This window comes from Vigna unguiculata, unplaced genomic scaffold (assembly GCF_037176805.1).
Source record: "Vigna unguiculata cultivar grain cowpea cultivar isolate G323 ecotype 2 unplaced genomic scaffold, ASM3717680v1 ptg000424l, whole genome shotgun sequence".
Lineage (NCBI taxonomy): Eukaryota > Viridiplantae > Streptophyta > Magnoliopsida > Fabales > Fabaceae > Vigna > Vigna unguiculata.
Window position 1 is genome coordinate 20,001 of NW_028197059.1, and position 19,750 is coordinate 39,750.

The window sequence follows — 19,750 nt, forward strand, 5'->3', positions numbered from 1 at the left end:
AATTTTATCAATTCAAGTAGTCATTGTTTGACTTATTATTGAAGAGCGTAAACAATGGGCTAATATTATTGCTAATGTACTGCTCTTTGAGACACCTATTCAAATGTTCACATCTTCTTTGACTGACCCATGTGGTTTTGGGTCATCTTGAATGAAGTCCAATTAGATCTTTTTTAGCATGCCCCTTGTTAGTGGGCCTCTTGATGGGCTTGAAGGTGCATGATAGCCATGGATCGGGCCTTGAGCATGATTTGGGCCTAGGCGTTGCGCAAGCTATAAGCCTTGTTGGGATGGGATCACATAAGTTGGTGTGTGGGATTGGGCTGGTGGAGGCCCAATGAAGAGGAGTGTGGAAACCTGGTGTGTGCGGAAGGCACATATGAGAACTTTGTCGCAGGCTGCCGAATGTCAACACTTGTATAATTGGCAGTTTTGAAAATGGGCTGCATTTAACAGAAACAAACCAATATTGACAATATTAATTTAATTAGAAAAAAACAAAGAAAATTAAAGGAATGGGCGTAGACGTTGGCCCAAATCGATGATAGATAATGGTATTCAAACGAAAAGTAATTGATAACAATGTTATTTGTGTGCCGAGAATGTCATTAGTTTCAAAAGTAATATTATCGGTTTGAAAAAGTCATCAGAACAACAGTTATTAGTGTGGTCATAGTCATAATATTATCGCTTTGAAAAAGCAACCGAGAGAGTATGGTTATTTATTAGTGTGCTAAGAATGTTATCGCTTTGAAAAAGTAAATCAGGAGAATGCTTATTAGTGTTATCGATTTGAAAAATTAATTGATGACAATGCAAATAATGTAATATATCAGGATTCTCCGTAATGCATGAGATAATGTAATCCCAAACATTGAAAGTCAAATCTAGGACAAAGTCAACCTAAGAGGGGTAAAAATGGTATAAAGTTGAACTACCTCCAAATGAGTTGAAAATTTTTTAGAAACACCGTAAAATCATCAACACCTTTCACCAAAAATTACAACAAAAAATTCGAACCCTAACTGTATGATCTAAACGGTCAAAGTTTGGATGAAAATAGGAAAAAACCAAAAAAATATCATTTAAATAAGAAAACGACTTTATTTTGAAATTCTGAGATCGCCTACCCGCTAGCGAGTAGGCATCGCATAGCAAATTCAATTCTACCCCAAATGCATATAAAATTTGCCCTTTTTCGATAACCGTAGCAAAAGTTATCGTCGTTTCAAGTTTTGCTTAAAAACTACTCAAATTATGTACAAGAACGCTCCTTAACTTCCTCTTTTCTACTTTCTGAAATCAAATCAAATCAAATCAAATCTTTTAACACCCCTTTTGTCATTTCTTTTTTTTCATTCCTGTAATGCATTAATCTTTTTTCTTGAAAAAACTTCAATTCTGCTCCAAATTCTTTGCGTGTTGCTTCTCCTGGGAAGAAAAATAATTCACGCTACTTCTTTTTTATTATTAATTTGACTATAATTTCAGTATGGCTATTATTATTATCACTGATTTCACTATAATTTCACTATGCCTATTATTATTATTATTCATTTGACTATTATTATTTTATTATTTCACTATTGGTAAGCACATTATTAATATTTCACTATTCGTAAGATTATTATTATTATTATTGTTTTTATTTGACTATTATTATTTCACTATTATTTCGCTATGACTATTATTATTATTAGTATTATTCATTTGACTATTATTGCACTAGGCTATTATTATTATTATTCATTATTCATTAGACTTATTATTTCACTATTAATATTAAACCAACAATTAATTTGTGACAACGTTCAACTTAAGTTTTTGTAAATTTTACTTTCAACTTATCCTTATACATACTTATATCATTCAATATTTTTAATTTGTCATTCAACTACAACTACTGCAATTATTACTATTACTGTTTGCCGCTCATTGCTCTTTAACGAATGCAATTTATTATTATTAAATTCACTATCAAACCGAAAATATTTTGCCACCCAATTCACACCTACAATTTTTGCACCCCCTTTTCACACCTCAAATTTATTGACACCCTTTTCACACCGAAAATTTATTGACACCCTTTTCACACCGAAAATTTATTTACACCCTTTTCATACCGAAAATATTTTTACACCCTTTTCACACCTCAAATATTTTTCCACCCATTTCACACCTACAATTTTTTACACCCGCTTTTGACACCTCAAATTTATTTACACCCTTTTCAAACCGAAAATATTTTTCCACCCAATTCACACCTACAATTTTCTTACACCCGCTTTTGACACCTCAAATTTATTTACACCCTTTTCAAACCGAAAATATTTTGCCACCCAATTCACACCGAAAATTTATTTACACCCTTTTCATACCGAAAATATTTTTACACCCTTTTCACACCGAAAATATTTTTCCACCCAATTCAAACCTACAATTTTTTACACCCGCTTTTCACACCTCAAATTTATTTACACCCTTTTTCATACAGAAAATATTTTTCCACCCAATTCACACCTACAATTTTTGCACCCCCTTTTCACACCTCAAATTTATTTACACCCTTTTCAAACCGAAAATATTTTGCCACCCAATTCACACCTACAATTTTTGCACCCCCTTTTCACACCTCAAATTTATTGACACCCTTTTCACACCGAAAATTTATTTACACCCTTTTCATACCAAAAATATTTTTACACCCTTTTCAAACCGAAAATATTTTTCCACCCAATTCACACCTACAATTTTTTACACCCGCTTTTGACACCTCAAATTTATTTACACCCTTTTCAAACCGAAAATATTTTTCCACCCAATTCACACCTACAATTTTTGCACCCCCTTTTCACACCTCAAATTTATTTACACCCTTTTCAAACCGAAAATATTTTGCCACCCAATTCACACCTACAATTTTTACACCCCCTTTTCACACCTCAAATTTATTGACACCCTTTTCACACCGAAAATTTATTGACACCCTTTTCACACCGAAAATTTATTTACACCCTTTTCATACCGAAAATATTTTTACACCCTTTTCACACCTCAAATATTTTTCCACCCATTTCACACCTACAATTTTTTACACCCGCTTTTGACACCTCAAATTTATTTACACCCTTTTCAAACCGAAAATATTTTTCCACCCAATTCACACCTACAATTTTCTTACACCCGCTTTTGACACCTCAAATTTATTTACACCCTTTTCAAACCGAAAATATTTTGCCACCCAATTCACACCGAAAATTTATTTACACCCTTTTCATACCGAAAATATTTTTACACCCTTTTCACACCGAAAATATTTTTCCACCCAATTCAAACCTACAATTTTTTACACCCGCTTTTTCCACCTCAAATTTATTTACACCCTTTTTCATACAGAAAATATTTTTCCACCCAATTCACACCTACAATTTTTGCACCCCCTTTTCACACCTCAAATTTATTGACACCCTTTTCACACCGAAAATTTATTTACACCCTTTTCATACCAAAAATATTTTTACACCCTTTTCAAACCGAAAATATTTTTCCACCCAATTCACACCTACAATTTTTTACACCCGCTTTTGACACCTCAAATTTATTTACACCCTTTTCATACCGAAAACATTTTTCCACCCAATTCACACCTACAAGTTTTGCACCCCCTTTTCACACCTCAAATTTATCTACACCCTTTTCAAACCGAAAATATTTTGCCACCCAATTCACACCTACAATTTTTGCACCCCCTTTTCACACCTCAAATTTATTGACACCCTTTTCACACCGAAAATTTATTCACACCCTTTTCATACCAAAAATATTTTTACACCCTTTTCACACCTCAAATATTTTTCCACCCAATTCACACCTACAATTTTTTACACCCGCTTTTGACACTTCAAATTTATTTACACCCTTTTCAAACCGAAAATATTTTTCCACCCAATTCACACCTACAATTTTTTACACCCGCTTTTCACACCTCAAATTTATTTACACCCTTTTCAAACCGAAAATATTTTGCCACCCAATTCACACCTACAATTTTTGCACCCCCTTTTCACACCTCAAATTTATTGACACCCTTTTCACACCGAAAATTTATTGACACCCTTTTCACACCGAAAATTTATTTACACCCTTTTCATACCGAAAATATTTTTACACCCTTTTCACACCTCAAATATTTTTCCACCCAATTCACACCTACAATTTTTTACACCCGCTTTTGACACCTCAAATTTATTTACACCCTTTTCAAATCGAAAATATTTTTCCACCCAATTCACACCTACAATTTTTGCACCCCCTTTTCACACCTCAAATTTATTTACACCCTTTTCAAACCGAAAATATTTTGCCACCCAATTCACACCTACAATTTTTACACCCCCTTTTCACACCTCAAATTTATTGACACCCTTTTCACACCGAAAATTTATTGACACCCTTTTCACACCGAAAATTTATTTACACCCTTTTCATACCGAAAATATTTTTACACCCTTTTCACACCTCAAATATTTTTCCACCCATTTCACACCTACAATTTTTTACACCCGCTTTTGACACCTCAAATTTATTTACACCCTTTTCAAACCGAAAATATTTTTCCACCCAATTCACACCTACAATTTTCTTACACCCGCTTTTGACACCTCAAATTTATTTACACCCTTTTCAAACCGAAAATATTTTGCCACCCAATTCACACCGAAAATTTATTTACACCCTTTTCATACCGAAAATATTTTTACACCCTTTTCACACCGAAAATATTTTTCCACCCAATTCAAACCTACAATTTTTTACACCCGCTTTTCACACCTCAAATTTATTTACACCCTTTTTCATACAGAAAATATTTTTCCACCCAATTCACACCTACAATTTTTTACACCCGCTTTTTCCACCTCAAATTTATTTACACCCTTTTTCATACAGAAAATATTTTTCCACCCAATTCACACCTACAATTTTTGCACCCCCTTTTCACACCTCAAATTTATTGACACCCTTTTCACACCGAAAATTTATTTACACCCTTTTCATACCAAAAATATTTTTACACCCTTTTCAAACCGAAAATATTTTTCCACCCAATTCACACCTACAATTTTTTACACCCGCTTTTGACACCTCAAATTTATTTACACCCTTTTCATACCGAAAACATTTTTCCACCCAATTCACACCTACAAGTTTTGCACCCCCTTTTCACACCTCAAATTTATCTACACCCTTTTCAAACCGAAAATATTTTGCCACCCAATTCACACCTACAATTTTTGCACCCCCTTTTCACACCTCAAATTTATTGACACCCTTTTCACACCGAAAATTTATTCACACCCTTTTCATACCAAAAATATTTTTACACCCTTTTCACACCTCAAATATTTTTCCACCCAATTCACACCTACAATTTTTTACACCCGCTTTTGACACTTCAAATTTATTTACACCCTTTTCAAACCGAAAATATTTTTCCACCCAATTCACACCTACAATTTTTTACACCCGCTTTTCACACCTCAAATTTATTTACACCCTTTTCAAACCGAAAATATTTTGCCACCCAATTCACACCTACAATTTTTGCACCCCCTTTTCACACCTCAAATTTATTGACACCCTTTTCACACCGAAAATTTATTGACACCCTTTTCACACCGAAAATTTATTTACACCCTTTTCATACCGAAAATATTTTTACACCCTTTTCACACCTCAAATATTTTTCCACCCAATTCACACCTACAATTTTTTACACCCGCTTTTGACACCTCAAATTTATTTACACCCTTTTCAAATCGAAAATATTTTTCCACCCAATTCACACCTACAATTTTTGCACCCCCTTTTCACACCTCAAATTTATTTACACCCTTTTCAAACCGAAAATATTTTGCCACCCAATTCACACCTACAATTTTTACACCCCCTTTTCACACCTCAAATTTATTGACACCCTTTTCACACCGAAAATTTATTGACACCCTTTTCACACCGAAAATTTATTTACACCCTTTTCATACCGAAAATATTTTTACACCCTTTTCACACCTCAAATATTTTTCCACCCATTTCACACCTACAATTTTTTACACCCGCTTTTGACACCTCAAATTTATTTACACCCTTTTCAAACCGAAAATATTTTTCCACCCAATTCACACCTACAATTTTCTTACACCCGCTTTTGACACCTCAAATTTATTTACACCCTTTTCAAACCGAAAATATTTTGCCACCCAATTCACACCGAAAATTTATTTACACCCTTTTCATACCGAAAATATTTTTACACCCTTTTCACACCGAAAATATTTTTCCACCCAATTCAAACCTACAATTTTTTACACCCGCTTTTGACACCTCAAATTTATTTACACCCTTTTTCATACAGAAAATATTTTTCCACCCAATTCACACCTACAATTTTTTACACCCGCTTTTTCCACCTCAAATTTATTTACACCCTTTTTCATACAGAAAATATTTTTCCACCCAATTCACACCTACAATTTTTGCACCCCCTTTTCACACCTCAAATTTATTGACACCCTTTTCACACCGAAAATTTATTTACACCCTTTTCATACCAAAAATATTTTTACACCCTTTTCAAACCGAAAATATTTTTCCACCCAATTCACACCTACAATTTTTTACACCCGCTTTTGACACCTCAAATTTATTTACACCCTTTTCATACCGAAAACATTTTTCCACCCAATTCACACCTACAAGTTTTGCACCCCCTTTTCACACCTCAAATTTATCTACACCCTTTTCAAACCGAAAATATTTTGCCACCCAATTCACACCTACAATTTTTGCACCCCCTTTTCACACCTCAAATTTATTGACACCCTTTTCACACCGAAAATTTATTCACACCCTTTTCATACCAAAAATATTTTTACACCCTTTTCACACCTCAAATATTTTTCCACCCAATTCACACCTACAATTTTTTACACCCGCTTTTGACACTTCAAATTTATTTACACCCTTTTCAAACCGAAAATATTTTTCCACCCAATTCACACCTACAATTTTTTACACCCGCTTTTCACACCTCAAATTTATTTACACCCTTTTCAAACCGAAAATATTTTGCCACCCAATTCACACCTACAATTTTTGCACCCCCTTTTCACACCTCAAATTTATTGACACCCTTTTCACACCGAAAATTTATTGACACCCTTTTCACACCGAAAATTTATTTACACCCTTTTCATACCGAAAATATTTTTACACCCTTTTCACACCTCAAATATTTTTCCACCCAATTCACACCTACAATTTTTTACACCCGCTTTTGACACCTCAAATTTATTTACACCCTTTTCAAATCGAAAATATTTTTCCACCCAATTCACACCTACAATTTTTGCACCCCCTTTTCACACCTCAAATTTATTTACACCCTTTTCAAACCGAAAATATTTTGCCACCCAATTCACACCTACAATTTTTACACCCCCTTTTCACACCTCAAATTTATTGACACCCTTTTCACACCGAAAATTTATTGACACCCTTTTCACACCGAAAATTTATTTACACCCTTTTCATACCGAAAATATTTTTACACCCTTTTCACACCTCAAATATTTTTCCACCCATTTCACACCTACAATTTTTTACACCCGCTTTTGACACCTCAAATTTATTTACACCCTTTTCAAACCGAAAATATTTTTCCACCCAATTCACACCTACAATTTTCTTACACCCGCTTTTGACACCTCAAATTTATTTACACCCTTTTCAAACCGAAAATATTTTGCCACCCAATTCACACCGAAAATTTATTTACACCCTTTTCATACCGAAAATATTTTTACACCCTTTTCACACCGAAAATATTTTTCCACCCAATTCAAACCTACAATTTTTTACACCCGCTTTTGACACCTCAAATTTATTTACACCCTTTTTCATACAGAAAATATTTTTCCACCCAATTCACACCTACAATTTTTTACACCCGCTTTTTCCACCTCAAATTTATTTACACCCTTTTTCATACAGAAAATATTTTTCCACCCAATTCACACCTACAATTTTTGCACCCCCTTTTCACACCTCAAATTTATTGACACCCTTTTCACACCGAAAATTTATTTACACCCTTTTCATACCAAAAATATTTTTACACCCTTTTCAAACCGAAAATATTTTTCCACCCAATTCACACCTACAATTTTTTACACCCGCTTTTGACACCTCAAATTTATTTACACCCTTTTCATACCGAAAACATTTTTCCACCCAATTCACACCTACAAGTTTTGCACCCCCTTTTCACACCTCAAATTTATCTACACCCTTTTCAAACCGAAAATATTTTGCCACCCAATTCACACCTACAATTTTTGCACCCCCTTTTCACACCTCAAATTTATTGACACCCTTTTCACACCGAAAATTTATTCACACCCTTTTCATACCAAAAATATTTTTACACCCTTTTCACACCTCAAATATTTTTCCACCCAATTCACACCTACAATTTTTTACACCCGCTTTTGACACTTCAAATTTATTTACACCCTTTTCAAACCGAAAATATTTTTCCACCCAATTCACACCTACAATTTTTTACACCCGCTTTTCACACCTCAAATTTATTTACACCCTTTTCAAACCGAAAATATTTTGCCACCCAATTCACACCTACAATTTTTGCACCCCCTTTTCACACCTCAAATTTATTGACACCCTTTTCACACCGAAAATTTATTGACACCCTTTTCACACCGAAAATTTATTTACACCCTTTTCATACCGAAAATATTTTTACACCCTTTTCACACCTCAAATATTTTTCCACCCAATTCACACCTACAATTTTTTACACCCGCTTTTGACACCTCAAATTTATTTACACCCTTTTCAAATCGAAAATATTTTTCCACCCAATTCACACCTACAATTTTTGCACCCCCTTTTCACACCTCAAATTTATTTACACCCTTTTCAAACCGAAAATATTTTGCCACCCAATTCACACCTACAATTTTTACACCCCCTTTTCACACCTCAAATTTATTGACACCCTTTTCACACCGAAAATTTATTGACACCCTTTTCACACCGAAAATTTATTTACACCCTTTTCATACCGAAAATATTTTTACACCCTTTTCACACCTCAAATATTTTTCCACCCATTTCACACCTACAATTTTTTACACCCGCTTTTGACACCTCAAATTTATTTACACCCTTTTCAAACCGAAAATATTTTTCCACCCAATTCACACCTACAATTTTCTTACACCCGCTTTTGACACCTCAAATTTATTTACACCCTTTTCAAACCGAAAATATTTTGCCACCCAATTCACACCGAAAATTTATTTACACCCTTTTCATACCGAAAATATTTTTACACCCTTTTCACACCGAAAATATTTTTCCACCCAATTCAAACCTACAATTTTTTACACCCGCTTTTGACACCTCAAATTTATTTACACCCTTTTTCATACAGAAAATATTTTTCCACCCAATTCACACCTACAATTTTTTACACCCGCTTTTTCCACCTCAAATTTATTTACACCCTTTTTCATACAGAAAATATTTTTCCACCCAATTCACACCTACAATTTTTGCACCCCCTTTTCACACCTCAAATTTATTGACACCCTTTTCACACCGAAAATTTATTTACACCCTTTTCATACCAAAAATATTTTTACACCCTTTTCAAACCGAAAATATTTTTCCACCCAATTCACACCTACAATTTTTGCACCCCCTTTTCACACCTCAAATTTATTGACACCCTTTTCACACCGAAAATTTATTCACACCCTTTTCATACCAAAAATATTTTTACACCCTTTTCACACCTCAAATATTTTTCCACCCAATTCACACCTACAATTTTTTACACCCGCTTTTGACACTTCAAATTTATTTACACCCTTTTCAAACCGAAAATATTTTTCCACCCAATTCACACCTACAATTTTTTACACCCGCTTTTCACACCTCAAATTTATTTACACCCTTTTCAAACCGAAAATATTTTGCCACCCAATTCACACCTACAATTTTTGCACCCCCTTTTCACACCTCAAATTTATTGACACCCTTTTCACACCGAAAATTTATTGACACCCTTTTCACACCGAAAATTTATTTACACCCTTTTCATACCGAAAATATTTTTACACCCTTTTCACACCTCAAATATTTTTCCACCCAATTCACACCTACAATTTTTTACACCCGCTTTTGACACCTCAAATTTATTTACACCCTTTTCAAATCGAAAATATTTTTCCACCCAATTCACACCTACAATTTTTGCACCCCCTTTTCACACCTCAAATTTATTTACACCCTTTTCAAACCGAAAATATTTTGCCACCCAATTCACACCTACAATTTTTACACCCCCTTTTCACACCTCAAATTTATTGACACCCTTTTCACACCGAAAATTTATTGACACCCTTTTCACACCGAAAATTTATTTACACCCTTTTCATACCGAAAATATTTTTACACCCTTTTCACACCTCAAATATTTTTCCACCCATTTCACACCTACAATTTTTTACACCCGCTTTTGACACCTCAAATTTATTTACACCCTTTTCAAACCGAAAATATTTTTCCACCCAATTCACACCTACAATTTTCTTACACCCGCTTTTGACACCTCAAATTTATTTACACCCTTTTCAAACCGAAAATATTTTGCCACCCAATTCACACCGAAAATTTATTTACACCCTTTTCATACCGAAAATATTTTTACACCCTTTTCACACCGAAAATATTTTTCCACCCAATTCAAACCTACAATTTTTTACACCCGCTTTTGACACCTCAAATTTATTTACACCCTTTTTCATACAGAAAATATTTTTCCACCCAATTCACACCTACAATTTTTGCACCCCCTTTTCACACCTCAAATTTATTTACACCCTTTTCAAACCGAAAATATTTTGCCACCCAATTCACACCTACAATTTTTGCACCCCCTTTTCACACCTCAAATTTATTGACACCCTTTTCACACCGAAAATTTATTTACACCCTTTTCATACCAAAAATATTTTTACACCCTTTTCAAACCGAAAATATTTTTCCACCCAATTCACACCTACAATTTTTTACACCCGCTTTTGACACCTCAAATTTATTTACACCCTTTTCATACCGAAAACATTTTTCCACCCAATTCACACCTACAAGTTTTGCACCCCCTTTTCACACCTCAAATTTATCTACACCCTTTTCAAACCGAAAATATTTTGCCACCCAATTCACACCTACAATTTTTGCACCCCCTTTTCACACCTCAAATTTATTGACACCCTTTTCACACCGAAAATTTATTCACACCCTTTTCATACCAAAAATATTTTTACACCCTTTTCACACCTCAAATATTTTTCCACCCAATTCACACCTACAATTTTTTACACCCGCTTTTGACACTTCAAATTTATTTACACCCTTTTCAAACCGAAAATATTTTTCCACCCAATTCACACCTACAATTTTTTACACCCGCTTTTCACACCTCAAATTTATTTACACCCTTTTCAAACCGAAAATATTTTGCCACCCAATTCACACCTACAATTTTTGCACCCCCTTTTCACACCTCAAATTTATTGACACCCTTTTCACACCGAAAATTTATTGACACCCTTTTCACACCGAAAATTTATTTACACCCTTTTCATACCGAAAATATTTTTACACCCTTTTCACACCTCAAATATTTTTCCACCCAATTCACACCTACAATTTTTTACACCCGCTTTTGACACCTCAAATTTATTTACACCCTTTTCAAATCGAAAATATTTTTCCACCCAATTCACACCTACAATTTTTGCACCCCCTTTTCACACCTCAAATTTATTTACACCCTTTTCAAACCGAAAATATTTTGCCACCCAATTCACACCTACAATTTTTACACCCCCTTTTCACACCTCAAATTTATTGACACCCTTTTCACACCGAAAATTTATTGACACCCTTTTCACACCGAAAATTTATTTACACCCTTTTCATACCGAAAATATTTTTACACCCTTTTCACACCTCAAATATTTTTCCACCCATTTCACACCTACAATTTTTTACACCCGCTTTTGACACCTCAAATTTATTTACACCCTTTTCAAACCGAAAATATTTTTCCACCCAATTCACACCTACAATTTTCTTACACCCGCTTTTGACACCTCAAATTTATTTACACCCTTTTCAAACCGAAAATATTTTGCCACCCAATTCACACCGAAAATTTATTTACACCCTTTTCATACCGAAAATATTTTTACACCCTTTTCACACCGAAAATATTTTTCCACCCAATTCAAACCTACAATTTTTTACACCCGCTTTTGACACCTCAAATTTATTTACACCCTTTTTCATACAGAAAATATTTTTCCACCCAATTCACACCTACAATTTTTTACACCCGCTTTTTCCACCTCAAATTTATTTACACCCTTTTTCATACAGAAAATATTTTTCCACCCAATTCACACCTACAATTTTTGCACCCCCTTTTCACACCTCAAATTTATTGACACCCTTTTCACACCGAAAATTTATTTACACCCTTTTCATACCAAAAATATTTTTACACCCTTTTCAAACCGAAAATATTTTTCCACCCAATTCACACCTACAATTTTTTACACCCGCTTTTGACACCTCAAATTTATTTACACCCTTTTCATACCGAAAACATTTTTCCACCCAATTCACACCTACAAGTTTTGCACCCCCTTTTCACACCTCAAATTTATCTACACCCTTTTCAAACCGAAAATATTTTGCCACCCAATTCACACCTACAATTTTTGCACCCCCTTTTCACACCTCAAATTTATTGACACCCTTTTCACACCGAAAATTTATTCACACCCTTTTCATACCAAAAATATTTTTACACCCTTTTCACACCTCAAATATTTTTCCACCCAATTCACACCTACAATTTTTTACACCCGCTTTTGACACTTCAAATTTATTTACACCCTTTTCAAACCGAAAATATTTTTCCACCCAATTCACACCTACAATTTTTTACACCCGCTTTTCACACCTCAAATTTATTTACACCCTTTTCAAACCGAAAATATTTTGCCACCCAATTCACACCTACAATTTTTGCACCCCCTTTTCACACCTCAAATTTATTGACACCCTTTTCACACCGAAAATTTATTGACACCCTTTTCACACCGAAAATTTATTTACACCCTTTTCATACCGAAAATATTTTTACACCCTTTTCACACCTCAAATATTTTTCCACCCAATTCACACCTACAATTTTTTACACCCGCTTTTGACACCTCAAATTTATTTACACCCTTTTCAAATCGAAAATATTTTTCCACCCAATTCACACCTACAATTTTTGCACCCCCTTTTCACACCTCAAATTTATTTACACCCTTTTCAAACCGAAAATATTTTGCCACCCAATTCACACCTACAATTTTTACACCCCCTTTTCACACCTCAAATTTATTGACACCCTTTTCACACCGAAAATTTATTGACACCCTTTTCACACCGAAAATTTATTTACACCCTTTTCATACCGAAAATATTTTTACACCCTTTTCACACCTCAAATATTTTTCCACCCATTTCACACCTACAATTTTTTACACCCGCTTTTGACACCTCAAATTTATTTACACCCTTTTCAAACCGAAAATATTTTTCCACCCAATTCACACCTACAATTTTCTTACACCCGCTTTTGACACCTCAAATTTATTTACACCCTTTTCAAACCGAAAATATTTTGCCACCCAATTCACACCGAAAATTTATTTACACCCTTTTCATACCGAAAATATTTTTACACCCTTTTCACACCGAAAATATTTTTCCACCCAATTCAAACCTACAATTTTTTACACCCGCTTTTGACACCTCAAATTTATTTACACCCTTTTTCATACAGAAAATATTTTTCCACCCAATTCACACCTACAATTTTTGCACCCCCTTTTCACACCTCAAATTTATTTACACCCTTTTCAAACCGAAAATATTTTGCCACCCAATTCACACCTACAATTTTTGCACCCCCTTTTCACACCTCAAATTTATTGACACCCTTTTCACACCGAAAATTTATTTACACCCTTTTCATACCAAAAATATTTTTACACCCTTTTCAAACCGAAAATATTTTTCCACCCAATTCACACCTACAATTTTTTACACCCGCTTTTGACACCTCAAATTTATTTACACCCTTTTCATACCGAAAACATTTTTCCACCCAATTCACACCTACAAGTTTTGCACCCCCTTTTCACACCTCAAATTTATCTACACCCTTTTCAAACCGAAAATATTTTGCCACCCAATTCACACCTACAATTTTTGCACCCCCTTTTCACACCTCAAATTTATTGACACCCTTTTCACACCGAAAATTTATTCACACCCTTTTCATACCAAAAATATTTTTACACCCTTTTCACACCTCAAATATTTTTCCACCCAATTCACACCTACAATTTTTTACACCCGCTTTTGACACTTCAAATTTATTTACACCCTTTTCAAACCGAAAATATTTTTCCACCCAATTCACACCTACAATTTTTTACACCCGCTTTTCACACCTCAAATTTATTTACACCCTTTTCAAACCGAAAATATTTTGCCACCCAATTCACACCTACAATTTTTGCACCCCCTTTTCACACCTCAAATTTATTGACACCCTTTTCACACCGAAAATTTATTGACACCCTTTTCACACCGAAAATTTATTTACACCCTTTTCATACCGAAAATATTTTTACACCCTTTTCACACCTCAAATATTTTTCCACCCAATTCACACCTACAATTTTTTACACCCGCTTTTGACACCTCAAATTTATTTACACCCTTTTCAAATCGAAAATATTTTTCCACCCAATTCACACCTACAATTTTTGCACCCCCTTTTCACACCTCAAATTTATTTACACCCTTTTCAAACCGAAAATATTTTGCCACCCAATTCACACCTACAATTTTTACACCCCCTTTTCACACCTCAAATTTATTGACACCCTTTTCACACCGAAAATTTATTGACACCCTTTTCACACCGAAAATTTATTTACACCCTTTTCATACCGAAAATATTTTTACACCCTTTTCACACCTCAAATATTTTTCCACCCATTTCACACCTACAATTTTTTACACCCGCTTTTGACACCTCAAATTTATTTACACCCTTTTCAAACCGAAAATATTTTTCCACCCAATTCACACCTACAATTTTCTTACACCCGCTTTTGACACCTCAAATTTATTTACACCCTTTTCAAACCGAAAATATTTTGCCACCCAATTCACACCGAAAATTTATTTACACCCTTTTCATACCGAAAATATTTTTACACCCTTTTCACACCGAAAATATTTTTCCACCCAATTCAAACCTACAATTTTTTACACCCGCTTTTGACACCTCAAATTTATTTACACCCTTTTTCATACAGAAAATATTTTTCCACCCAATTCACACCTACAATTTTTGCACCCCCTTTTCACACCTCAAATTTATTTACACCCTTTTCAAACCGAAAATATTTTGCCACCCAATTCACACCTACAATTTTTGCACCCCCTTTTCACACCTCAAATTTATTGACACCCTTTTCACACCGAAAATTTATTTACACCCTTTTCATACCAAAAATATTTTTACACCCTTTTCAAACCGAAAATATTTTTCCACCCAATTCACACCTACAATTTTTTACACCCGCTTTTGACACCTCAAATTTATTTACACCCTTTTCATACCGAAAACATTTTTCCACCCAATTCACACCTACAAGTTTTGCACCCCCTTTTCACACCTCAAATTTATCTACACCCTTTTCAAACCGAAAATATTTTGCCACCCAATTCACACCTACAATTTTTGCACCCCCTTTTCACACCTCAAATTTATTGACACCCTTTTCACACCGAAAATTTATTCACACCCTTTTCATACCAAAAATATTTTTACACCCTTTTCACACCTCAAATATTTTTCCACCCAATTCACACCTACAATTTTTTACACCCGCTTTTGACACTTCAAATTTATTTACACCCTTTTCAAACCGAAAATATTTTTCCACCCAATTCACACCTACAATTTTTTACACCCGCTTTTCACACCTCAAATTTATTTACACCCTTTTCAAACCGAAAATATTTTGCCACCCAATTCACACCTACAATTTTTGCACCCCCTTTTCACACCTCAAATTTATTGACACCCTTTTCACACCGAAAATTTATTGACACCCTTTTCACACCGAAAATTTATTTACACCCTTTTCATACCGAAAATATTTTTACACCCTTTTCACACCTCAAATATTTTTCCACCCAATTCACACCTACAATTTTTTACACCCGCTTTTGACACCTCAAATTTATTTACACCCTTTTCAAATCGAAAATATTTTTCCACCCAATTCACACCTACAATTTTTGCACCCCCTTTTCACACCTCAAATTTATTTACACCCTTTTCAAACCGAAAATATTTTGCCACCCAATTCACACCTACAATTTTTACACCCCCTTTTCACACCTCAAATTTATTGACACCCTTTTCACACCGAAAATTTATTGACACCCTTTTCACACCGAAAATTTATTTACACCCTTTTCATACCGAAAATATTTTTACACCCTTTTCACACCTCAAATATTTTTCCACCCATTTCACACCTACAATTTTTTACACCCGCTTTTGACACCTCAAATTTATTTACACCCTTTTCAAACCGAAAATATTTTTCCACCCAATTCACACCTACAATTTTCTTACACCCGCTTTTGACACCTCAAATTTATTTACACCCTTTTCAAACCGAAAATATTTTGCCACCCAATTCACACCGAAAATTTATTTACACCCTTTTCATACCGAAAATATTTTTACACCCTTTTCACACCGAAAATATTTTTCCACCCAATTCAAACCTACAATTTTTTACACCCGCTTTTGACACCTCAAATTTATTTACACCCTTTTTCATACAGAAAATATTTTTCCACCCAATTCACACCTACAATTTTTGCACCCCCTTTTCACACCTCAAATTTATTTACACCCTTTTCAAACCGAAAATATTTTGCCACCCAATTCACACCTACAATTTTTGCACCCCCTTTTCACACCTCAAATTTATTGACACCCTTTTCACACCGAAAATTTATTTACACCCTTTTCATACCAAAAATATTTTTACACCCTTTTCAAACCGAAAATATTTTTCCACCCAATTCACACCTACAATTTTTTACACCCGCTTTTGACACCTCAAATTTATTTACACCCTTTTCATACCGAAAACATTTTTCCACCCAATTCACACCTACAAGTTTTGCACCCCCTTTTCACACCTCAAATTTATCTACACCCTTTTCAAACCGAAAATATTTTGCCACCCAATTCACACCTACAATTTTTGCACCCCCTTTTCACACCTCAAATTTATTGACACCCTTTTCACACCGAAAATTTATTCACACCCTTTTCATACCAAAAATATTTTTACACCCTTTTCACACCTCAAATATTTTTCCACCCAATTCACACCTACAATTTTTTACACCCGCTTTTGACACTTCAAATTTATTTACACCCTTTTCAAACCGAAAATATTTTTCCACCCAATTCACACCTACAATTTTTTACACCCGCTTTTCACACCTCAAATTTATTTACACCCTTTTCAAACCGAAAATATTTTGCCACCCAATTCACACCTACAATTTTTGCACCCCCTTTTCACACCTCAAATTTATTGACACCCTTTTCACACCGAAAATTTATTGACACCCTTTTCACACCGAAAATTTATTTACACCCTTTTCATACCGAAAATATTTTTACACCCTTTTCACACCTCAAATATTTTTCCACCCAATTCACACCTACAATTTTTTACACCCGCTTTTGACACCTCAAATTTATTTACACCCTTTTCAAATCGAAAATATTTTTCCACCCAATTCACACCTACAATTTTTGCACCCCCTTTTCACACCTCAAATTTATTTACACCCTTTTCAAACCGAAAATATTTTGCCACCCAATTCACACCTACAATTTTTACACCCCCTTTTCACACCTCAAATTTATTGACACCCTTTTCACACCGAAAATTTATTGACACCCTTTTCACACCGAAAATTTATTTACACCCTTTTCATACCGAAAATATTTTTACACCCTTTTCACACCTCAAATATTTTTCCACCCATTTCACACCTACAATTTTTTACACCCGCTTTTGACACCTCAAATTTATTTACACCCTTTTCAAACCGAAAATATTTTTCCACCCAATTCACACCTACAATTTTCTTACACCCGCTTTTGACACCTCAAATTTATTTACACCCTTTTCAAACCGAAAATATTTTGCCACCCAATTCACACCGAAAATTTATTTACACCCTTTTCATACCGAAAATATTTTTACACCCTTTTCACACCGAAAATATTTTTCCACCCAATTCAAACCTACAATTTTTTACACCCGCTTTTGACACCTCAAATTTATTTACACCCTTTTTCATACAGAAAATATTTTTCCACCCAATTCACACCTACAATTTTTTACACCCGCTTTTTCCACCTCAAATTTATTTACACCCTTTTTCATACAGAAAATATTTTTCCACCCAATTCACACCTACAATTTTTGCACCCCCTTTTCACACCTCAAATTTATTGACACCCTTTTCACACCGAAAATTTATTTACACCCTTTTCATACCAAAAATATTTTTACACCCTTTTCAAACCGAAAATATTTTTCCACCCAATTCACACCTACAATTTTTTACACCCGCTTTTGACACCTCAAATTTATTTACACCCTTTTCATACCGAAAACATTTTTCCACCCAATTCACACCTACAAGTTTTGCACCCCCTTTTCACACCTCAAATTTATCTACACCCTTTTCAAACCGAAAATATTTTGCCACCCAATTCACACCTACAATTTTTGCACCCCCTTTTCACACCTCAAATTTATTGACACCCTTTTCACACCGAAAATTTATTCACACCCTTTTCATACCAAAAATATTTTTACACCCTTTTCACACCTCAAATATTTTTCCACCCAATTCACACCTACAATTTTTTACACCCGCTTTTGACACTTCAAATTTATTTACACCCTTTTCAAACCGAAAATATTTTTCCACCCAATTCACACCTACAATTTTTTACACCCGCTTTTCACACCTCAAATTTATTTACACCCTTTTCAAACCGAAAATATTTTGCCACCCAATTCACACCTACAATTTTTGCACCCCCTTTTCACACCTCAAATTTATTGACACCCTTTTCACACCGAAAATTTATTGACACCCTTTTCACACCGAAAATTTATTTACACCCTTTTCATACCGAAAATATTTTTACACCCTTTTCACACCTCAAATATTTTTCCACCCAATTCACACCTACAATTTTTTACACCCGCTTTTGACACCTCAAATTTATTTACACCCTTTTCAAATCGAAAATATTTTTCCACCCAATTCACACCTACAATTTTTGCACCCCCTTTTCACACCTCAAATTTATTTACACCCTTTTCAAACCGAAAATATTTTGCCACCCAATTCACACCTACAATTTTTACACCCCCTTTTCACACCTCAAATTTAT